Source organism: Mercenaria mercenaria, chromosome 6 (genome assembly GCF_021730395.1).
Source record: "Mercenaria mercenaria strain notata chromosome 6, MADL_Memer_1, whole genome shotgun sequence".
In the NCBI taxonomy this organism is placed as follows: domain Eukaryota; kingdom Metazoa; phylum Mollusca; class Bivalvia; order Venerida; family Veneridae; genus Mercenaria; species Mercenaria mercenaria.
The window spans coordinates 59,377,780-59,403,425 of NC_069366.1; the positions used below are offsets into that span (position 1 = coordinate 59,377,780).

The 25,646-nt window shown below is 37.5% G+C and overlaps 1 long non-coding RNA gene across 1 annotated transcript in view; it reads left to right on the forward strand.

The window, feature by feature from the left end:
* Positions 1 to 510: 510 nt before the first annotated feature.
* Positions 511 to 25,646, forward strand: part of LOC123560175 (uncharacterized) — a 30,102-nt gene continuing 4,966 nt past the window's right edge. Inside the window, exons 1-4 of the long non-coding RNA XR_008371379.1 lie at positions 511 to 704; positions 3,324 to 3,461; positions 14,256 to 14,357; positions 25,029 to 25,213. This is a non-coding gene — a long non-coding RNA (uncharacterized LOC123560175). The remainder of the gene's footprint in view (positions 705 to 3,323; positions 3,462 to 14,255; positions 14,358 to 25,028; positions 25,214 to 25,646) is intronic.

Below are 25,646 nucleotides of genomic sequence, written 5' to 3' on the forward strand. Positions count from 1 at the left end.
CATCATACCTCTTACAGCGAATATCATACTTTGCAAAATTTACAGGAAGCTGTGACGGTGACGTCATTCAGCGTTCTCGCACTGGCTTTAGGAATTTTTTGTTTGTTTGTTTGCACTCCACGCAGCATCTTGACGGCCTTTACACTTCCTGACTGTTTTAAAAGTGTTTTTCATTTGCATGTACAGTTTTCATTACGAAAAAGAAGTAAAAGAATCATGTTGGCCCGGTTTACGAATTTCTGTGACTGATTCAGGGTGCTCGGATGTTCATGCAGACAATCAGTCTGCAGTGTGTATATAAACTGGAACCGGAAAACATCGAAAAAATTGCCTCTGTATATGCAGAGAACACATACGAATAACTATATACGGACGTTACCGTCTCGGGGATTTTCATCCCCTATTAATGTTAAGGCTGCAGTATATCTGGTAAATACAATGTAGATTCAGATTTTCAGTAAAATGAGTCAAATAACACACACATTTGTCTATATATGCATTGCAGATCCAGATGTTACAGTGTACAGAGGAGGAAGAGATACAGCGGGTGAATTTCTCAGCTCTGCTCACATCTTTCATCACAACATTATGAGAAGGAATGTTTGTCTATGATTGACCAGTTAATGAACAAACAGAAGTTTGGAGAAGCATGAAAGTTTGCCAAAATTACAGGAATTTGAGTTCATCATGTCACCATACGTCAGGTGTGTCTAGATGTCTTTGAAGGCTTTGTTAGTGTTATTTCCATGATGTTGCTTAAAGACCATGACCTCCAAATCGTAAAACAACAAAAAATGAAAATTTTAGATATCAGAAAAGTATTGCTCTAATTCTTAAGAAGGCTTTCAAACTTTATTACCAACAGATAATATTTTGTGGAAATATATAAGACTTTACCATTTTTAGCTCGACTATTCGAAGAATTAGTAAAGCTATCCTACTCACCACAGCGTCAGTGTCTGCGTCGGTGTAACACCTTGGTTAAGTTTTTCGTACCAATCCACATTTTGACAAAGTCTTTTGAGATAAAGCTTTGAAACTTTCAACACTTGTTTACCATCACCATGTCAAGTTATAGGCAACTCCATCAAGGACTTTGGCTGAATTATGACCCTTTTTGACTTAAAAATCTGGGTTAAGTTTTTCGTACCGGTTCATATTTTGACAAAGTCTTTGAAGATAAAGCTTTGAACCTTCAACACCTGTTTACCATTACCATGTCTAGTTATAGGCAAGAGTACATAACTCCATCAAGGATTTTGGCTGAATTATGACCCCTTTTGACTTAGAAATCTTTGTTAAGTTTTTCATACCAGTTCATATTTTTTGTAAAGTGTTTGGCTTTGAAACTTTTATCACTTGTTCAGTTTTATAGTCTCTATCTGTAGGAAAGAGTACATAACTCTGTCATATATTTTGGCTGAATTATGGCCCTTTTAGGACTTGGAAATTGGTTCTGATTTCATACAAGTCCACGTTTTGTCAAAACTATTTGATTTATGGCTTTAATACTTTGAACACTTGTTTATCATCATGATTTCCATCTGTAGGCAAGAGTACATAACTCTGACAACTATTTTGGCTGAATAATGGTCCTTTTTGTACTTTGAAATTGGTTCACACATTGCCATTTAGTGCAAGACTTATCGAAATCCACAAATACAGGAACATTGTTTGTCTAATGTATTTTTAGCTCACCTGTCACATAGTGACAAGGTGAGCTTTTGTGATCACGCAACATTTTTTGTGGGATCTTTATGAAAGTTGGTCAGAATGTTCATCTTGATGATATCTAAGTCAAGTTCGAAACTGGGTCACGTGCCATCAAAAACTAGGTCAGTAGGTCTAAAAATAGAAAAACCTTGTGACCTCTCTAGAGGCCATATATTTCACAAGATATTCATGAAAATTGGTCAGAACGTTCATCTTGATGATATCTAGGTCATGTTCGGAACTGGGTCACGTGCCATCAAAAACTAGGTCAGAAGGTCTAAAAATAGAAAAACCTTGTGACCTCTCTAGAGGCCATATATTTCACAAGATATTCATAAAAATTGGTCAGAACGTTTAACTTAATGATATATAGGTCAGGTTCGAAACTGGGTCATGTGCCATCAAAATCTAGGTCAGTAGGTCAAATAACAGAAAAACCTTGTGACCTCTCTAAAGGCCATATTTTACACGGGATCTGTATGAAAGTTAATCTGAATGTTCATCTTGATGATATCTAGAACAAGTTCGAAACTGGGTCACGTGCGGTCAAAAACTAGGTCAGTAGGTCTAAAAATAGAAAAACCTTGTGACCTCTCTAGAGGCCATATATTTCACAAGATCTTCATGAAAATTGGTCAGAACGTTTAACTTGATGATATCTAGGTCAAGTTTGAAACTGGGTCATGTGCCATCAAAAACTAGGTCAGTAGGTCAAATAATAGAAAAACCTTGTGACCTCTCTAAAGGCCATATTTTTCATGGGATCTGTATGAAAGTTGGTCTGAATGTTTATCTTGATGATATCTAGGTCAAGTTTGAAACTGGGTCACGTGCCATCAAAAACTAGGTCAGTAGGTCTAAAAATAGAAAAACCTTGTGACCTCTCTAGAGGCCATATATTTCATGAGATCTTCATAAAAATTGGTCAGAATGTTCACCTTGATGATATCTAGGTCAAGTTCGAAAGTGGGTCACGTGCCTTCAAAAAGTAGGTCAGTAGGTCAAATAATGAAAAACAGTTGTGACCTCTCTAGAGGCCATATTTTTCATGGGATCTGTATGAAAGTTGGTCTGAATGTTTATCAACTGGGTCATGTGGGAAGAGGTGAGCGATTCAGGACCATCATGGTCCTCTTGTTTCTTTTGTCTGAATATCTGTAGAAATATTTTGACCCCATTCTTCAATCAGTTCTTCGAAAAGTCGAGCGTGCTGTCATCCGACAGCTCTTGTTTAATCCCCTGCCACAACTGGTGGGGGGTTATAGAAATGAATAGAAAATGAATATAGACAATGTGAAGAACCCATGAGTCAGCCATGTCGGTTCAAGGTCAAGGTCACAACTCAAGGTCAAGGGTTTGAGCCTTCCATTTTGTGTCCGCTCTATCTCTTAAACCCCTTGAAGGAATTTTATAAAACTTGGGTCAAATGATCACCTTATCAAGACGATGTGCAGAACCTTGATTTATAGGCAATGATTGAGTCCATTAATCCCCCACAAATATTAATGATTTCATTGTGTTTAGAGGTGATTTTCACCAGTTATAGCACTGAAGCTTGTATACATTTTATAATGATTTGTTCATATTGATGTATAAAATATTTTCTTTAGCTGAAACAAGAGAAGGAAAGACTGAGCAGTACAGATCTCTGGCAGTCAAGACATGCCAGGTTCAAGTTTTATACAGACTGTACCATCAAGTTTAGAAAACATGAAATTCCTCCAGGGAAAATTGCTGACTTCTTCAAGGTAAGTGATATTCTTTTTATGCCCCCGAAGAGAGGCATATTAATTTTCAACTGTCGTCCATTTGTTAGTCCATCACAATGTTAACTTTTTGCATGAAAGCACTTTACTCGCGAACCACTGCACCAAGGACCTTCAAACTTCACATGCTGATAGTACATATTGAGTACACAGCCCCTACTGACTTTTGGGTCACCAGGTCAAAGGTCAAGGCGCTGTTGGGGCATTTGTCACCATTAGTGACAGCTCTTGTTGGATATTGCATTTGTAGTAGGGTAGAGTATAAGGGTGCACTTATACTTCCTTGCTATTGAGCTAGCTTTTATAGCGACGTGGTAGAGTGTCCGCCTTAGGTGTGAGAGGTCCCGGGTTTGATTCCCGGTCAGGGCTGAAGTATGATCAGCCTGTTACATTTGGCGCCCAACGTAGATAACTCATGAGTAGATGTGAATGGACACCTTGGAACGTCCCATAGAGGTTCAAACTCCTGGAATTCGAGGACGAATTCTAAAATGGAGGGGGTGTATGTAGTAGGGTAGAGTATAAGGGTGCACTTATACTTCCTTGCTATTGAGCTAGCTTTTATAGTGGCGTGGTAGAGTGTCCGCCTTGGGTGTGAGAGGTCCCGGGTTCGATTCCCGGTCAGGGCTAAAGTATGATCAGCCTGTTACACATTATCATATACAAATGTCGTATACAAATTATATGAAAACTTTTACGAACAAATTGATGTATTTATACCCCTACAAAACAAGTTTGGGGGGTATATAGCAGTAAGCTAGTGTGTCAGTCGGTCTGACTGTCGATCTGTTAGTTTTTAGTGCACCTGAGCCAAAGGCTCATGGTAAGCTTTTTGTGACCGCTCAATGTCCATCGTCCGTCGTGTGTCGACGTCAAAATTTTCTAAAAATATCTTCTTCTTGAAATCATTCACAGGAATGATCCTTATGTGGGCCCCTTTTAAACTTGTTCAAAGAATTGAATTCCATGCAGAACTCTGGTGGCCATGGCAACTGAAAGGAAAAACTTTAAAAATCTTCTTGTCCAAAATCGCAAGGCATACAGCCTTGAAATTTGACGTGTGACATCATTTAATGGTCCTCTATGAAGATTGTTCAAATTGTGCCCCTGGGGTGAAAAAGAGGCCACACCCGTTGGGTCCCAATTTTATATATACTTGTATATGAAATAACTTTAAAAATCTTCTTGTCTGAAACTGCAAGGTCTAGGCTTTTCATATTTGATATGTTGCATTGCCTTGTGGTCCTCTACCAAAATTGTTCAAATTATTCCCCTGGGGGGAAAAGAGGCCCAGCCCTGGGGGTCACTTGTTATATGAGTTAAAAATACTTCAGATATTGTCAGGTCATATTTCCTAGACTGCTTAATTATATCAGCCTGATGACCCCAAGTGATTAGGGTCACTTGACTGTGACCTTGACTTACTGACCTACTTTCTTCTTAATCCACCCGCCACAAGTGGTGGGGGGTTATAGGAATGGTCTCCGTCCGTCCTTCCATCCTTCTGTCCGTCCGTCCGTCTGTCCATAACACTTTCGTGTCCGCTCCATATCTCTTAAACCCCTTGAAGGATTTTCATGAAACTTGGGTCAAATGATCACCTCATCAAGACAATATGCAGAACCCATGAGTCAGCCTTGTCGGTTCAAGGTCAAGGTCACAACTCAAGGTTAAAGGTTTGAGCCTGCCATTTTGTGTCCGCTCTATATCTCCTAAACCCCTTGAAGGAATTTTAAAAAATTTGGATCAAATGATCACCTTATCAAGACGATGTGCAGAACCCATGAGTCAGCCATGCTGGCTCAAGGTCAAGGTCACAACTTAGGGTCAAATGTTTTGAGCCTTCCATTTTGTGTCCGCTCTGTATCTCCTAAACCCCTTGAAAGATTTTCATCAAACTTGGGTCAAATGACCACCTCATCAAGACAATGTGCAGAACCCATGAGTCAGTCATGCCGGCTCAAGGTCAAGGTCACAACTTAGGGTCAAAGGTTTGAGCCTTCCATTTTGTGTCCGCTCTATAGCTCCTAAACCCCTTGAAGGATTTTCATCAAACTTGGGTCAAACGATCACCTCATCAAGGCGATGTGCAGAACTTATGAGTCAGCCATGTCGGCTCAAGGTCAAGGTCACAACTGAAGGTCAAAGGTTTGAGCCTTCCATTTCGTGTCTGCTCTATATCTCCTAAACCCCATGAAGGAATTTTATAAAACTTGGTCAGATGATTACCTCATCAAAACGATGTGCAGAGATTATGAGTCAACCATGCGAGCTCAAGGTCAAGGTCACAACTAAGGGTTGAAGGTTTGAGCCTTCCATTTTGTGTCCGTTCTGTATCTCCTTAACCCCTTGAAAGATTTTCATCAAACTTGGGTCAAATGATCACCTCATCAAGAACTCATGAATCAGCCATGTCAACTCAAGGTCAAGGTCACAACTGAAGGTCAAAGGTTTGAGCTCTGTATCTCCTAAACCCCTTGAAGGATTTTCATGAAACTTGGGTCAAATGATCACCTCATCACGACGCTGTGCAGAATTCATGAGTCAGCCATGTCAGTTCAAGGTCAAGGTCACAGCTAAAATCAAAGGTTTACCCTTTCACTATCCATAGTAGTGGCGGGGGGTTTAGCTTTCTTTCAGACTGCCTTGTTTTTTGAGATCTATACAGCCTTGAAATTTGGATGACATGTACAGGTTTGCACGCTGATCTTAAATTTGACTTTCAAGGACCATGAATGTGACCTACTGACCCACTTTCTAGTATTTTAGCATCAGTTTGCCATTTTAAACATGTGGCTCATATTGCTCAGGTGAGCGATTCAGGGTCATCATGACCTTCTTGTTAGGTGTATTTTTACATATCTGTACCTGATAAGGATTTTTTTTTGTGGACTTTGAATATTTTTTTCGTGGACTTAGATTTGTTTTTTGAAGTTTTCCTTTTCTCAAAAGCTCTCAAGGTGAGCTTTTGTGATCACCCTGTGTCCGTCGTCAGCAATTTGACTTTCAGTGACCATGAATATGACCTACTGACCCACTTTCTAATATTATACGCCCATTTGAAAAACAGGACGTATTATGAGAACGCCCCTGGCGGGCGGGCGGGCGGCGTCCACAGATTTTGTCTGGAGCATATCTTCTACATGCATGAAGGGATTTTGATGAAACTTGGCACAGTTGTTCACCATCATGAGACGGAGTGTCATGCGCAAAAACCAGGTCCTTAGGTCTAAGGTCAAGGTCACACTTAGAGGTCAAAGGTCAAATTCAAGAATGACTTTGTCCGGAGCATATCTTCTTCATGCATGGAGGGATTTTGATGAAAGTTGGCGCAGTTGTTCATCATCATGAGACGGAGTGTCATGCACAAGAACCAGGTCCCTAGCTCTAAGGTCAAGGTCACACTTAGAGGTCAAAGGATACAAGAAAGAAAACTTTGTCCGGAGCATATCTTCTTCATGCATAGAGGGATTTTGATATAACTTGGCACAAATGTTCATCACCATGAGGCAGAGTGTGATGCGCAAGAACCAGGTCCCTGGGTCTAAGGTCAAGGTCACACTTAGAGGTCAAAGGATACAAGAATGAAAACTTTGTCCGGAGCATTTCTTCTTCATGCATAGAGGGATTTTGATATAACTTTGCACAAATGTTCACCACCACAAGGCAGAGTGTCATGCGCAAGAACCAGGTCCCAAGGTCAAAGGTCAAGGTCACACTTAGAGGCCAAAGGTCAGATACAATAATGACTTTGTCCGGAGCATTTCTTCTTCATGCATGAAGGGATTTTGATGTATTTTGGCACAATTATACACCATCATGAGACGAAGTGTCATGCGCAATTCCCTTCTTTAGAATTACTTCCCTTTATTGTTACTATAAATAGCTTATATTGTAACTTTTTCATTACTAGTCATTGGGAAAAATCGAGACCACTTTTCTGTAGTACAACATGCATGCTACATCCAATTATGAGGTGTATTTTGACCAATCTCTACCTGGTAAAGATTTTTGTGTGGACTTACAATTTTTTGGGGGATTTTTTTTTTTCTGCTTTTTTTTTTTTTAGATTATCTTCCCTTAGTTGTTACTATAAATAACTTATATTGTTACTTTTTATACGCCCGTTTGAAAAACGGGACGTATTATGGGAACGCCCCTGGCTGGCGGGCGGGCGGGCGGCATCCACAGACTTTGTCCGGAGCATATCTTCTACATGCATGAAGGGATTTTGATGAAACTTGGCACAGTTGTTAACCATCATGAGACAGAGTGTCTTGCGCAAAAACCAGGTCCCTAGGTCTAAGGTCAAGGTCACACTTAGAGGTCAAAGGTCAAATTCAAGAATGACTGTCCGGAGCATATCTTCTTCATGCATGGTGGGATTTTGATGAAAATTGGCACAATTGTTCATCATCATGAGACGGAGTGTCTTGCGCAAGAACCAGGTCCCTGGGTCTAAGGTCAAGGTCAGACTTAGAGGTCAAAGGATACAAGAAAGAAAACATTGTCCGGAGCATATCTTCTTCATGCATGGAGGGATTTTGATATAACTTGGCACAAATGTTCACCACCATGAGGCAGAGTGTCATGCACAAGAACCAGGTCCCTAGCTCTAAGGTCAAGGTCACACTTAGAGGTCAAAGGATACAAGAATGAAAACCTTGTCCGGAGCATTTCTTCTTCATGCCTAGAGGGATTTTGATATTACTTTGTACAAATGTTCACCACCACGAGGCGGAGTGTCATGCGCAAGAACCAGGTCCCTAGGTCAAAGGTCAAGGTCACACTTAGAGGCCAAAGGTCAGATACAAGAATGACTTTGTCCGAAGCATTTCTTCTTCATGCATGGAGGGATTTTGATGTAACTTGGCACAATTATACATCATCATGAGACGAAGTGTCATGCGCAGTTCCTTTCTTTAGAATTACTTCCCTTTGTTGTTACTATAAATAGCTTATATTGTAACTTTTTCATTACTAGTCGTTGGGAAAAATCGAGACCACTTTTCTGTAGTACAACATGCATGCTGCATCCAATTATGAGGTGTATTTTGACCAATCTCTACCTGGTAAAGACTTTTTGTGTGGACTTACAATTTTTTTATGGATTTTTTTTTTTTTTTTAAGATTATCTTCCCTTAGTTGTTACTATAAATAACTTATATTGTAACTTTTTTATAATTGACCGTAGGGAAAAAACAAGACCACTTTTCTGTGGTACAACATAGATGTTACTTTCAAATTTTAGGTGTATTTTAAGGTATCTCTACCTGGTAAGGAGTTTTTCTGTGGACTTAGAAAAACAAATGACTTAAATGATTACTAAACAACCACAAAATTTAAATTCCATTTGCAAATACAGGTGCTAGAGTAAAGAAATTTGCTGTGACGGGCGTATATTGTGACATTCTGGCACTCTTGTTTTAGCATCAGTTTGCCATTTTAAACATGTGGCTCATATTACTCAGGTGAGCGATTCAGGGTCATCATGACCTTCTTGTTAGGTGTATTTTTACATATCTGTACCTGATAAGGATTGTTTTTGTGGACTTTGAATATTTTTTTCGTGGACTTAGATTTGTTTTTTGAAGTTTTCCTTTTCTCAAAAGCTCTCAAGGTGAGCTTATGTGATGGCCCTGTGTCCATCGTCCATCATCAACAATATGACTGTTAACACTCTAGAGGTTAACACTCTTTTGGCCTAATCTTAATGAAACTTGGTCAGAATAATACCCTTATAAAAATCTTGGATGTGTTTGATATTGTTCATCTGGGGTTAAAAACTAGGTCACCAGGTCAAATCTAACGAAAATCTTGTTAACACTCTAGAGGTCACAATTTTTGCCCAATCTTAATGAAACTTGGTCAGAACATTACTCTTAATAAAATATTGGACGAGTTTGATACTGGGTTGTCTGGGGTCAAAAACTAGGTCACCAGGTCAATTCAAAGGAAAAGCTTGTTAACACCCTAGAGGTCATAATTTTGACCCAATCTTAACGAAACTTGGTCATAATATTACTCTCAGTAAAATCTTGGACGAATTTAATATTGGGTCATCTAGGATCAAAATCTAGGTCACCAGATCAAATCAAAGGAAAAGCTTTATAACACTGTAGAGGCCACATTTATGATTGTATCTACATGAATTTTGGTCAGAATGTTAATCTTGATGTCTCAGAGTCTAGGTTGAATCTTGGTCATGTAGGATCAGATACTAGGTCACCAGGTCAAATCAAAGGAAAAGCTACTTAACACTGTATAGGCCACATTTATGACCATACCTTAATGAAACTTGGTCAGAATGTTGATCTTGATGATCTATAGGTCAAGTTCAAATCTGGGTCATGTGGGGTCAGAAACTAGGGAACTGGATCAAATCAAAGGAAAAGCTTAACACTCTAGAGGCAATATTTATGACTGTACATTTGTATCTTCATGAAACATAGTCAGAATATTAAAGTTGATGATCTTTAGGACAAGTTAGAATCTGGGCCAGGTCGGGTCAAAAACTAGGTCATTAGGTCAAATCAAAGGAAAAGCTTGTTTACACTCTAGAGGCCACATTTATAACTGTATCTTCATGAAACTTAGTCAGAATGTTTAACTTGATGATCTTCAGATCAAGTTCAAATCTGGGTCATGTCGGGTCAAAAACTAGGTCACGGGGTCGAATCAAATGAATAGCTTAACACTTAGAGGCCACATTTATGACCATATCTTAATGAAACTTGGTCAAAATGTTAATCTTGATGATCTTTAGGTCAGTAGGTCAGGTGAGCGATACAGGCCCTTCATGGCCCTCTTGTTAGCTCACCTGTCGCAAAGTGACAAGGTGAGCTGTTGTGACCGCTTGATGTCCGTCGTCCATAGCGTGTCGTACGTCGTCCGTCAACAATGTCTATAAAAATCTTCTTCTTGAAAACCACTGGGCAGAATTACACCAAACTTCACAGGAATAATCCTTTGGTAGCCCCCTTTCAAAATTGTTCAAAGAATTGAACTCCATGCAGAACTCTGGTTGCCATGGCAACTGAAAGGAAAAACTTTAAAAATCTTCTTCTCAAAAACCAGAAGACCTAGAGTTTAGATATTTGGTGTGAAGCATTGCCTAATGAACCTCTACCAAATTTATTCAAATCATGAACCAGGGGTCAAAATTGACCCCGCCTGAGGGGTCATATGATTTTACATAGGAAAATCTTAAAAATCTTCTTCTCAAAAACCAGAAGCCCTGGAGCTTAGATACTTGACATGTAGCATTGCCTAGTGGACCTCTACTAAAGTTGTTCAAATCATGGCCCCAGGGTCAAAATTGACCCTGCCCCAGTGGTCGCTTGATTTTACAGAGATTTCTATAGGAAAATCTTCAAAAAAAAAATAGAAAATAAAGAAGGCCTAGAGCTTAGATATTTGACATGTAGCATTGCCTAGTGGACCTCTACAGAATTTGTTCAAATCTTGATCCCCCAGGGTCAAATTAACCCCGCCCCAGGGGTTACTTGATTATACATAGGGACATCATGGCTCTCTTGTTATAACTCTGATTGAATTTTGACTGATTTATGCCCCTTTTTAACTTAGAATTTTGTGATAAAGTCAAATATCTCTATTAAAGTTTTTGACTAGAAACTTAAAATAGTTATTTACTATCAAAATCTACACCAGGAACAATACCCATTACTTTGATTTTGACAGATTTATGTCTTTTTAGTCCCCTACTGGTTGAAAACCAGTTTCGGGACTATAGGAATGCACTTTTCCATCATTCCGTCCGTCTGTCCGTCCGTCCGCAATTTCGTGTCGGTCCATAACTCTGTCATCCATGAATGGATTTTAATATTACTTGGCACAAATGTTCCCCATGATGAGATGACGTGTCATGCGCAAAACCCGGACCCCTAGCTCAAAGGTCAAGGTCACAATTGGAGGTCAAAGGTCAACAGGGCTTTTTTCCTGTCCGGTCCACATCCCCCATCCTTGAAGGGATTTTAGTATTACTTGGCACAAATGTTCCCCATGATGAGATGATGTGTCATGCGCAAATCCCGGGCCCCTAGCTTAAAGGTCAAGGTCACAATTGGATGTCGAAGGTCAACGGGGCTTTTTTCCTGTCCGGTCCATAACTCTCCCATCCATGAAGAGATTTTAATATTACTTGGCACAAATGTTCCCCATGAGAAGACGACGTGTCATGCGCAAAACCTGGACCCCTAGCTTAAAGGTCAAGGTCACTATTGGAGGTCAAAGGTCAACAAGGCTTTTTTCCTGTCCGGTCCATAACTCTCCCATCTATGAAGGGATTTAAATATTACTTGGCACAAATGTACCTCATAATAAGACGATGTGTCATGCACAACTTTCAGACCCCTAGCTCAAAGGTCAAGGTCACACTTAGCAGTCAAATGTTAACATAGCATGAACAGGGTCTGTTTCGTGTCCGGTCCATAAGTCGACATTCATTAAGGGATTTTAATATCACTTAGCACAAGTGTTCCACATGATGAGACGACGTGTCATGCGAAAATCCCGGACCCCTAGCTCAAAGGTCAAGGTCACAATTGGGGGTCAAAGTTTTTCCTGTCCCATCCATAACTCTGCCATTCTTGAAGGAATTTTAATATTACTTGGCACAAATGTTCCCCATGATGAGACAACATGTCATGCGCAAAGCCCAGACCCTTAGCTCAAAGGTCAAGGTCCCAATTGGAGGTCAAAGGTCAGTAAGGTTTTTTTCCCTGTCCGATCCAGAACTCTGTCATCCATCAAGGGATTACAATATACTTGGCATAAATGTTTCCCATGATGAGACGACGTGTCATGCGCAACACCCAGTACCCTAGCTTAAAGGTCAAGGTCACACTTTGAGATCAAAGGTCAAGAGGATTTTTTTCCTGTCCGGTCTATAACTTTGTCATGCAAAGAAGGATTTAGATATCAGTTGGCACAAATATTCCCCTGGATGAGACAACATGTCATGTGCAAGAACCAGGCCCCTAGGTCTAAGGTCAAGGTCATATTTAGAGGTCAAAGGTCAAATTCAAGAATGACTTTGTACGAACATTTCTTCTTCATGCATGGAGGGATTTTGATGTAACTTGCACCAAATGTTCACCACCATGAAGCACCCTTGTTTTTAGAATTACGTCCCTTTGTTATCACTATAAATAGATTTTATTGTAACTTTTTTATTACTGGCGGTAGAGAAAAATCGAGACCACTTTTCTGTGGTACAGCATGCATGTTACATCCAATTTTTAGGTGTATTTTGACCTATCTCTACCTGGTAAAGAGTTTCTTGTGGACTTAAATTGTATAGATTTTTTTTTTTTTTTTTTTTTTTTTTTTTTTTTAAGATTAATTTCCCTTTGTTGCTACTATAAATAACTTACATGATAACATTTATATAATCAGCGAAAAAAATTCAATATGAAAACAACTGTGGGTCTTTATATATGCACATTTTAATCCAAGTGTGTTGTTATAACATATTGTATATGTTGTACAATATTGTTTATACATCATTGACAGATATCAGTTCATTATGTTATACTGCAGTAGAGAAAATTATGTGCCTTCCAGTAGGGGATTTTGTATTGCATGGCAATACTTCATTCACCTGTTTTAACTTGGAATTTTTATGCCCCCAAAGGGAGGCATATAGTTTTTGAACCGTCTGTCAGTCTGTCCGCAATTTTCGTGTCCGGTCCATATCTTTGTCATCGATGGATGGATTTTCAAATAACTTGGCATGTATATGTACCACAGTAAGATGACGTGCAGTGCGCAAGACCCAGGTCCGTAGCTCAAAGGTCAAGGTCACACTTAGACGTTAAAGGATAGTGCATTGATGGGCGTGTCCGGTCCATATCTTTGTCATCGATGGATGGATTTTCAAATAACTTGGCATGAATGTGTACCACAGTAAGACGATGTGCAGTGCGCAAGACCCAGGTCCGTAGCTCAAAGGTCAAGGTCACACTTAGACGTTAAAGGATAGTGCATTGATGGGCGTGTCCGGTCCATATCTTTGTAATCGATGGATGGATTTTCAAATAACTTGGCATGAATGTGTACCACAGTAAGACGACGTGTCACACGCAAGACCCAGGTCCGTAGCTCAAAGGTCAAGATCACACTTAGACGCTAAAGATCATTTTTCATGATAGTGCATTGATGGGCGTGTCCGGTCCATATCTTTGTCATTCATGCATGGATTTTAAAATAACTATGCATGAATGTGTGACACAGTAAGACGATGTGTCGCGCGCAAGACCCAGCTCCTTAGGTCAAAGGTCCTAAACTCTAACATCGGCCATAACTATTCATTCAAAGTGCCATCGGGGGCATGTGTCATCCTACGGAGACAGCTCTTGTTTTTATTTTTTTTTACTGGCAAAGCTCTAATTCAGAGTCAAACACTGAGAAAAGTTGTTTCAGTCTTATGGATAGCTCTTGTTGACTTTTGTATTCATTCAGTTGACAAGGCTGTTGAATAGTGGAGCATTGCTGTCCTTCAACAGCTCTTGTTAATGAATTGTCCCCTTTTACTTTGAATTAATGTTAATTTTGATGCATTTTCACTATATTATAGTTATTACTAAATGGATTTTATTAAAACTTGAAGTGTTGTTCCACAACATTACCCACACCATATCGCACAAGGTGCATAACTCTTGCACCAATATTTTATGAATTAATGACTGTTACATTGCTAATTTTGTATAGAACATATTGTAAATTTACTTACTACTGTATACCTTTATTCTACAGCTAACCAATGGTAATAATGTGACGCTTGTTGAGAGTGCGTGTTCATTCAACAGACTGTTGGTAAAGGACCAAAATAACAAGAACACAAAACAAGGAAAGAAGGTAAAATAATTCAAAAAAGGATGTTTAAATAGAGTTTTGCTTTGTTTTGACTTGTATTTGTTGTTTTTTTCTAGATTTTCTTCAGAGGGATTTGGTGATAAGTAATTTTTTTCTGATAAAGCGCAGTGGTCATGTTGTGTTATGGTTGAACCTGTTTCTGTTAAATCCATGGTTATTTGCTAGGTCTTATTTCTATCTAATTTCATGTGGGTGATAGCTTTGTCATGCATAAGCAGTAGTTCTTTATATTTGACAGATTTATTTGCCTATAGAGCACAAGCAGCAGGCTCCTAATTCAAAGGTTATTGTCCAAGCTGCAACATTGACATGCATGGATCAGTCTTCATATTATTTCTTGAAGGTTAAGGTCACATATAGGGGTTAAAGTTCATGTAAGGTCTTGTCAGGGCCATAACTGTTTGCCACAGTGAAACAGTGTTTGGAGTAAGATGCAGGTTTCTATCTCAAAGGTCAAGGTTTCATTAATAAAGAGGTCAAAGGTAATGTTAGATCTTTTCTGAGCTGTAACTTTGACATGCAAGGAGAAGTCTTTTTTAAAATTGGTTAAATAAAATATATTTTTGTCTCAACAAATAAATATTGTGCCCTTTTGGCTTGAAAATTCTAGTTTCATCCTAGATACCAGTACCTATATCAAATAATCGTATGAATTCACAATGAGAAATCGTAAAAAATATAAGAGAAGATAAACTTGTAAATAATCAATTCAGAGTTATGGTTCTTGCATATTGCATTTCCTCTCATTGCCATCTATCAATGTATTCAGTGTAATTTGAGTTCTGTTTAGTACATTAAAATTGCCATCACACGAAGGGAAGATGAAACTGTACTTATTACATACACGTTTCTATTTCCCTTTAAGTTACACTGGTACCGGAAACGGCAATATTTTTCCATATACTGACGCCTGAATTTCATATCGGGTACGTGACGTAATTCAGTGTCTGTTCTTGTACTATTTTTTATCTATTTAGTGCAGTATTGTCAATCCTATTCAGGCTATTGAACAAATTTGCGATATTTACATTATATTTATACGTGTAGCTCTGTATGTAATAAAAAGGTTATTATCTTCGCATCGGGAAATATGCACTCGTTCTTCAGCGGAGGAATATTGCGCTCCTAAAGTCATGCAATATTTCCGCTAAGAAGTCTTGCATATTTCCCGATACAAAGCTAATAACCTATAAATATCCTAAAATTCAGTTATGGTTCAAGGTCTTTGCACTATGGACCATCATTCTATTTGTCACATACAAAAGGTGAAATCATTGATTTGTATGGTTTTGCTGTTTTAATATTTCAATGTGCAGGTAGTAGTTTATGTAGGTGATATATTTTGAAGATTGTCAAGAAATTTAATACATGAAACGGTTTGGTTTACTATTAATATTGATACATTTGGATGTGGTAACTATTAAAAGGGCCATAACTCAATTATTTTTACACAGCACATGTATATGCTGATTATATGCTGAAGTTTGTTGGTAAATAAGTTTTGATTTGTTTGGGTCAGGTCATTCGAAAACTATGAAATGGGTTATCTGGAAAGCAAATTGCAAAATTTTAATTTGCCAGAGAAATTAACCAGTATCCTCACAATAAATTAATTGGGGAAAACATATCAGTGCTTTAAACCAGTGTACTGTCAATAGTCGTTGTCTTGATTTGCAATAGATCTGAACCAGTGTACTCTGAAATTAATGGAAAAACATTTTGAATGTTATGAACAAATATCTTAATAGATTTAGATGTTATTTTGATTTGCACTAGATCTGAACTAGTATCCTCCAAAACTTAATTTGGAAAACCCCATCAGGTCTAAACAAGTACTCTCTCAGTATTCAACTTGGTTTACAATAGATTTGAATCAGTATCCTCTAAAAGTTAATTGAGAAAACCATGTCATGTCTCAGCCACTCTTTTGTCTGTCAACTTGGTTTACAATAGATGTGAACCAGTATACTTTAAAAGTTAATTTGGGAAAACCATGTCAGGTCTTACCCAATGTCCTCTCAAAATTCAGGATGGTTTACACTATATTTGAACAAGTATCCTCTAAAAGTTAATTGGGAAAACTGATCAGATCTAAACCAGTATGCTCTCAATAGTCAAATTGATTTACAATAAATTTGAACCAGTATCCTCTAAAAGTTAATTGGGAAAACCATGTCGGGTCTCAACCACTATTCTCTCATTAGACAATTTGGTTTACAATAGATTTGAACCAGTATGCTTTAAACGTTAATTGGGAAAACCATGTCAGGTCTTAATCAATGTCCTCTCAATAGTCAAGTTGGTTTACACTATACATTGTATTTGCTAAATTTATTGGGAAAAGTATGTCAGGCTTGGAGCCAACCAATATCACTACTGAAATCATTTACTTGCCTGGTAGGGCTCTGAACAAGTTAATTTCCTTTGAACAACATTGTCTTAACTGGGAACAGATTTTGGGGTTCCAAAAAAGCCATTGTCATAATTTGAAGATTGATTGGCTCTCTGCAACCAGTATCCCGTTTTGACATTAATCTTTCTGTATTAAATCTAAATAATTAGATTTTGGGAATTGGTTACACTTTATAGCACATTTAAACCTAATTATATTGCTTTTATTCTGTTTAGCTTAAATAAAAATAATATTTTGTAAAAAATTCAACAACTTAGTAAAATTGGAGGCAGGCTTTTTGCATAATGTACGTCTGCTGTTACATTATCTTTTTATAGTTTCACAATTTTCTAAGTTCATTATACTACAATATTGACTTGGGACTTTATGTTCCTTCTACCCTTTGCATCCTTCCATTGCACTGTTCTCCTGCATTGTTCAGCATCCCAGCATGCACCTTGCACTATGCTTGCCACTTCCTCATAAAGTTCCAAGTCAAATTTAGTATAATGTACCATCAAATTTTGACTGTTTTCATGTTCTCATATAATCACACTGTTAGTATCTCCAAAACATCTAGTGTAATTTAAATGAAATGTTCAGCATGATGTTATGTTATGGAAAACAGTCAGTCTGAGGTCAGTACATCAAATGTCAAGGTCACCATTATTACACATTAAAAGGACTGTAATACTTATTTTTGTGTCTCAGCTATATTTCAACCTTTTAAACTATTCAATGGATTCCAATGAAACTTTTATCAAAAGTTAAGCATAATGAGAAGCTATGTTGAGAGTCAATTATGTCCCTCAAAGATTAGGTCACAGACAATGGCACTTTTCCTCCAGATTGTTCATTCAGAAATAACTTTTAAGATTTCAAGGGATTTCAAGGAATCATTTTCACATGGTCCAATTTTGAAAATCCTGGTTACCAAGTTTGGGCTGACAAGCATGGTCAATCTGGGTTGTAGTTAAAATTGATATTTATTCACTAAACCTATGTTTAGCCCTAGCTTGGGATTGTATTGAAGCAGTTGGGATCACTGTATACAGTTTTCTGCCAGTTGTGGTAATTGAATTAGTTAAAACAGTGGGGCTAGGTTAACTGCATCAAATGGGGTTTCAGGCAATAATTTAGTTGTCACCAAACATGGTGTGTAGCAAGTTTGAAATTATGGATTAGATATTGCAATGAAACTTGATAGAAAGCTTTTGAAGAGAAAAGGCTTAAGACTGGGGGTCTCCATGCCAAATGAAGTCAAGGTCACCGTTATTTAAACAGCATATTGTCACCAAACTTAGTGTATAGCAAGTTTATAAGCTTATACAGTTTGTATTAAAGGCTACTGGAGTCAGGTCACTGGTACTAAGAGTAGAAAACAGTTTCTGGTCAATAATTACCCAAGATAAACTGGCAGAGAGGTACTGGTTAAAGATCTATGCGTAAACCGAAGTGTTGGCTACAAGTTACAAGCATATCATTTAAAATCGACTGGATTCTTCATATAACATGAAAGGGCTCTAGTGGTATCAGAGTATTAAATACTGGTTCATGTAACTGCATTTAAAGACACCATTCTTTTCTAGGTCAAGATGTGAACTGTATTACAGGTCATTTTTCAGCTGATAAACACAATTTAAAAAAGTCAACATTTCTCCTGAATTGAGTCAAACATTCTTATGGTATTGATCATCTTTCAAAAATGTTTGCAGCTGGTTATAATAGCTTGCTTAGTATGGATTAATGTCAGAACAGATAAAGTGTCAAACAATTTTGATGTGAAGCTTAGCTGTTTGGAATATCATAGGACTGGGTTAAGAAATACTGGCTACTGACTAATATTGAACTACTGTATTTCAGGATTTAGAGATGGTCTGTTAACCATTGGCCTGCCAACCCTATTTACCACATACAAATGTATCCTATATTTATTCAAGATAGTTTTCATACAAGTTAGAAAAAACTCTGTCCTATCTACCTTTTACTTGTTTGTTATTAGATATTCAGGAAGTAATTATAGCTAAAATTTTAGGATGTATACAGTTTTAAGGGGAAAAGGCATATTTTTGTTAAAGCTTACTTTAAGAACTTACTGTATTTTGAATGGTATTTATTTCACAGACACTGCGTAATTCTCGAATTTGTATGTCATGTAGACTTTTCTTTAGAACTACTTTTTGATAATTTAACAGATAAATAAAATAAATTGATACATTTACATCTTTCTTTCATGATTTTTATTTTTATGAAATTCAAAGCATATAATTATAGAAATTCAGAGCATATATTTGTAAGGCAGATTACCTGTCATAATAAACGGAAGGATTTTCTCATATAGAACAGGTTTTGATAGAGACATTTCTGTCTTTGCAGTGAAAGTGTTTGAATAATCTATGAAAAATTAAAAAATCATTCTAATATCTTTTGAAAACTGAAAATGCATTGAGCAAAATTATAGCCGAGTCCAGCACTGACATAAGCAAAGCAAATGTTCAGGTCTTCACTTCCCTCAATGTTACATCTTAGTCTGCTTACTTCAGCAATATTCATCAGTGTGGTTCAGTTTGTACTATGAAATAGAGACCAACATTTCACTAATTTTTCCTTGTAAATTTAGAGCTAAAAATAAAAGTATGACAGGATTGGCTTTGCTCATAAACTTTTGTCATAATGATTGGGTAATGTTTTTTAAGTCCTATCAATTCAAGGTCAAGGTCACTACATGTGTTATGGTGATATCAAAGGCCACATAGGCACCATTTTGTTATGTGTGTTGTTTTTTCTTTTTTTTTTATTTGCTTTATTTATTCTATTTGAAAAATTTTCAAGAAGTTGTCACATGGTTTACCAAAGTAAAATGGCCTGCAAGATACATCTTTCAGTCATGTTGGTTCAGTATCAAGGTCATATAGTGAGATCAAAGGTGAAATAGGCAGGTTTTCTTACTAGTATCTTGGTATGAATGAGTAATTTTGAGAGGTTATGAAAATTGCTATACCTCTCATTGCCCCTTAGCAAGCTAAGCACTGGTTACTGTAAGTATTTTTTCATATATTTTGTTGAATTTGAGTGAAATATCTATTGATCACATGAATTATTGATTGTACTATTTTTGTACCTGCATTAAAGACTGAAAGATAAGTCATTTTCTTTTCCTGCTCAGTTCTTTTCTATCAGTGCAGCTTGTCCGCTGTGCTTGTTCTGCATTTAGCTAACTTTCCATCTAACTCTTTCCTATCTTTTTTTCAACTATGATACCTCCAAACTAGCTACGTATCCATGGTGTTCCCCCATGATGCTACTAGGGTGCCGTAATGTCTTCAAGCTACATGTAATATCCAGAACTATTATCCACATAACTCTAGCTGGCTATCCATAGTGTCCCCATGATGCTAATATGTATATATTTCTTCCTTGTAACTACATTAGGACCCTATTTATAATCCATCGTAGCTCTCACATTTGTGCCAGGTTGTAATATTCATCCACCAAGCTAGTGAAGCTGGCTACCGAGAGAGATGCATGCATTACTGCCAGCCATCGCCCATGTTTTCTTCATATGGAGCATTTACCATTCTTTGCTTCTTTATAGTTACCCTTATATATTCCTATAAGGCTCATCTATCCTACTTAGGGTCTTATTATGGTAGTATATTACATTATGGTCTATGTATATTTATATATATCTAACCATAACTCTGTCCTGTGTGCTACCAGGCTGATATTATTTTCATCTCATCAGGCCAGCCAAAAGCTGCTACCTTGTATTGTTGTATACAGCAAGCTAGCTTTCTTTTCTTTTTACAGGCTGTATAGCTTCCAGTCTTCTACCTGTTGCTCTTGACCAAAGTCTTTCAGTCTTTCAGTATTTAGCATCTTCTGATTGTATAATTGTTTAAACTAGAAGATTATAAGTTGATCATTATGGAAATATGGGACCTATCAAGTTAATATTAAAGTAACACTTACAATTTAAACCTACCACAGAAAGTAATTCAAAACAATTAAGCTTGTATGATTTTTCCATGTTTGATAGGATCTTTTTTAGTAAATGAAAGAAAGCAAAACTTGAAGCCTTTAAAACCTGCATCATAATGGTTGTTTTCTAAAACTTGTATGAAAGCATTTTTTTCAGTTACTTTAATAATGAAACTTTACAGTGATTATATCATAGGGTTATAAAAATAGATGATAGCATCAAATTCCATAACTCTGACATTCATTTTAGCCAAATTGCCAAATTATGCCCCCTCCCCCTTTTTGGACTAGGTAAATCCTGGTTAAAGTTTTGCATTCAACTCTGTAGGTATTTTAAAAATTAGGGTAATATTCCTGATTCAAATAGTAGAGCATTAATGTCTTTGGGACATCTGTTGTTCTTTGATCTCGTGCATACCGGATATTTCTAGGTCATTTCTGATAATTTGCTAGTCAGGACCAGTTTTCAAGAGTAATTGCCCTTGAATAAATCAAATTGCAAAATTTAAATCTATTAAGAGGAGTATTATAGAAAATATCAATTAATTTGAAGGGTATATATTGTGACCTACACTTTTGGTATCTATGGCATTGTTTGACAAGGTTCACTTAAGTGAAGTGTTGGTTGCTATTTCTTAGTATTTGTACTATTCTCAATAGACTAGCCACTAGACTTATAATAACTATATTTCTATATTTTCCCTTTTTTGACAAATTCAATTTTATAGAGACAAAAGCCAGTCTATTTTAGCGATTTTCACACAGGACTTGATATTGGACATAGGATATAGAAAGGCTCGGTTCACTACATTCAATAAAAAAATTGCAAAAAAAGATATATCATAGTCTAGGAGCTAGTCTATATTCTCAATGGCTGATGTTTAAAAGCAAGCAAGGCATGAACTTCTGTTGATTCATTTTGGTTAATGGTGCATTTCATTTAAACAGGGTTCATTGATACTGACTAGGTTACTGGGGTGGGGTGGGGGGGGGGGGGGGGAGGGTTACCAGGCCAAGAAAAAAATTAATAAGATAGAAAGTTGCTGTATCAAGGCATTAATTGATAATAGTTTCCTTTATGAATCAAATTTACTGAAATGAATTATGTTTTTATGCCCCCACCACTTTGGGGGGGGGCATATAGATTTGCTCTTGTCCATCCGTCCTTCCATCCGTCCAAAAATGTTGTGGCATGCGTAGCTCTGAAAGTATTTGACGTAGAGTCACAAAACTTTACAGGAATGTTGGTCAGCATGTGTAGTTGTGCACCTGGGGTTTAGCGTCCGGATTCATTCAGTCTTGTAGAAGTTATGGCCCCTGACTTTGTAAAAATTGGTCATTTTAATGTTGTGTCGCGCCTAGCTCCAAAAGTATATGACCTAGAGTCACCAAAGTTTAAAGGAATGTTTGTCAGCATGTGTAGTTGTGCACCTGGGGTTTCGCGTCAGAATTCATCCAAACATGTAGGAGTTATGGCCCCTGACTTAGTAAAAAATTGGTCATTTTAATGTTGTGTCGTGCGTAGCTCTGAAAGTATTTGACGTAGAGTCACAAAACTTTACAGGAATGTTGATCAGCATGTGTAGTTGCGCACCTGGGGTTTCGCGTCCGGATTCATTCAGTCATGTAGAAGTTATGGCCCCTGACTTTGTAAAAATTGGTCATTTTAATGTTGTGTCGCGCCTAGCTCCAAAAGTATATGACCTAGAGTCACAAAACTTTACAGGAATGTTGGTCAGCATGTGTAGTTGTGCACCTGGGGTTTCGCGTCCGGATTCATCCAGTCTTGTAGGAGTTATGGCCCCTGACTTAGTAAAAAATTGGTCATTTTAATGTTGTGTCGCGCATAGCTCCAAATGTATTTGACCTAGAATCACCAAAGTTTACAGGAATGTTGGTCAGCATATGCAGTTGTGCACCTGGGGTTTCGCGTCCGGATTCATTCAGTCGTGTAGGAGTTATAGCCACTGACTTAGTTAAAAATGGGTCATTTTAATGTTGTGTCGTGCGTAGCTCCAAAAGTATTTGACCTAGAGTCACCAAAGTTTACAGGAATGTTGGTCAGCATGTGCAGTTGTGCACCTGGGGTTTCGCATCCGGATTCATTCAGTATTGTAGGAGTTCTGGCCCCTGACCTGGGAAAAAATTGTCATTTTAATGTCATGTAGTGGGGGCATCTGTGTCCCATGGACACATTTCTAGTTTAAATTCATTGGGATTTGCAATGTCTGTTTGAGGAATAACTTTTTAAGGTAAATTGACAAAGTCTAAAGTTGATATAATATGGAAAGTTAAGTGGCAAGGTGAATGAGATGAATGGATGCAAGAGTTGATCTTAACTTTTTTCAACATTTAATCCTATGGGCAACTTTTTGTAAAGCCAATTAAAATTTTAACTAAAGATATTAGTAATTAGATAATATTAAGTATTTTGTTCAAGTTCAGTAGTTGACAAGATTATTCAAAAACTCACCACGGTTACATATTACATATCCTAGAATGTTTGTGATAAGATTTTTGGCAAGATCATTTTTATAAAACCAGAATTATAGACCTTGAACACAAATTGTTGCAAGACAATAATTGGCAAGATTGATTCAATAACCCATGAGTCATTGGCTCTTGAGTAATGTCTTAATAGTGTAATTTCATGTTGTTTTCCTGTACTATTAATAGGAAACCAAATCAAATTATTTTTTTAAAGAAGCAGATACAGAGTACAGTGTATTTACTTTGTCACCAGCTATATACATGTACTAGGTCAATCTTAAAAAATCAATGTTAGCACCATCTACCTATTTTTCAAAAAGCCTGTCAGAAATGAAGTCAATATACATGCTTGAATATCTTGGGTAAAAAAAAAAAAAATACTTAAAAAATGGTATTGGAGAGAAATCCCATGTAAATGCAATAGAAGAGATATTTTCTAACAGTCTAAAGGTCAAAATAGAAACTTGGGTTATTTTTGGAATTGAATTAAATTTATGTTCAACTTGGTCATCTTGTGTTTAAAGTCACCAGGTATTATGTAAAGTGGAAGGTTCAGTTGGAAACTAAACCATTTGAGGTCAAAAAATAGACCACAGAAAAAACCTTGGTTACACTCTAGTTATATTACCTTTTAGATGTGAAGCATGCATCCATGGTCAGGCAATCTAGCACTATCGTGACCCACTTAGGTTTTGTAAATTAATCAGAAGTTTAAAGCAATTTTGTTGTAAGTTTCAGTTTGAATAATTTTAAACTTGATGTTTCATTAGTTATGGTTTGATAGGGTATGGACTTTTTTTTTTTACTTTTTAAGATGGTAGGAGTGAGCTTATTTCCTTTTGTTTTATATTTCTGCCAATCTTCCAGACCGCTGAGGAGATGCTGCTTCAAAAGATTGGCAGAGTTGCATTCTGTTACAGCAGCCAAGGCCTGACAGATCCCTTTACTATTGATCAAGACACGCCATCGAGGACAATCCAGTGCCTGTATGTCCGCAAGATTTTTACGTCGGAGTAACTTCTTTTCTACAATTCTGTGCCGGCAGTGTTTAGATGAAAGTTATTCCTGTGTTTTGAGAGATGGGAATCAGGGATTGTGAGGATTTTAATTTCTTTCAGGTACAAAGCCTGCCAATGACAATTGACTGTATGTCCCGTCCATAAATACAGTCCGCAGGATTTTCTTTCAGCGTCAAGACCTGCCTAGGACAACCTTTATGAGGTGGGCAGGATTTCATCTTTTCCAGGTCCAAGGTCTGCCTAAGACTGCAGAGGATACAGAAGCAGCAGAATATTTCTTTCAGGTTTCAAGGCCTTGCAGATTCCTTAACTGTTGATCAAGACTGCTATCGTGACTATCGGGGACCCGGTGCCTATATGTCCGCAAGATACAAGCGTGTGGGGGTGACTGATCTGCAATCCTTGCCGGTGGGTTGCTAGATGATAGTTGTTCCTTTGTTGAGTGAGATGGAAATCAGGGATTGCAAGGATTTCTTATTCATTTCAGGTCAATACCCTGCCTATTTCTTCTAATGCATGTTTTACTTGGACGGAACATACATTGGGCAGGTTTTGTATTTTTTTCAGGTTCAAGGCCTGCAAGTACCGGGCAGGATTTTCTCTCTTTCAGATTTCTATGCATGTTTGCCATCCTCTGTCAGGACTGGCCAGTCTGTCGGAATTGTTTTAATGTAGCTCACTTCTGCAATATTGAATTCTTTCCTTAATTAAGCAAACTTAACATAAAATAATTTTGCATTTTTTCCCCTGTTTCGGCTTATTTAATTTCAGGCTTGAGAGCAGATACTTTCATTATTTCCATGCATGGAAACTGAAATGATGATGTTCCTTGTGTAGAGATCAAGACACTTTGTTCCCAAGGTGATGTGAAATGGTGCGAAGTTCTGTGTATGTCTTCTGCCTTCACTCTACTAAACCACTACTGCATGGATCTTCAGTATCTTCAGTTAGTACTGGTAAGTATATCTTCTTTAAATTTACTGTATTCAACAGTTTTCTAAAACGGTTTTGTCCATCATTCAATTTGGGCAATACCATTTATTAGTCCCCTACTAGTTGAAAACCAGTTTCAGGGACTATAGGAATGTGCTTTTCCATCCGTCATTCCGTCCATCCGCACTTTCATGTCCAGTCCATAACACTGTCATCCATGAAGGGATTTTAATATCACTTGCCACAATGTTCCTCATGATGAGACAACCTGTTATGCGCATACCCCGGACCATTAGCTTAAAGGTCAAGGTCACAGTTGAAGGTCAACAGGGCTTTTTTCCTGTCCAGTCCATAAATCTGCCATCAATGAAGGGATTTTAATATTATTTGGCACTAATATACCTCATAATAATAATATCTGTCATGTGTTTACAAATCGGATAGAAATACCCGTCC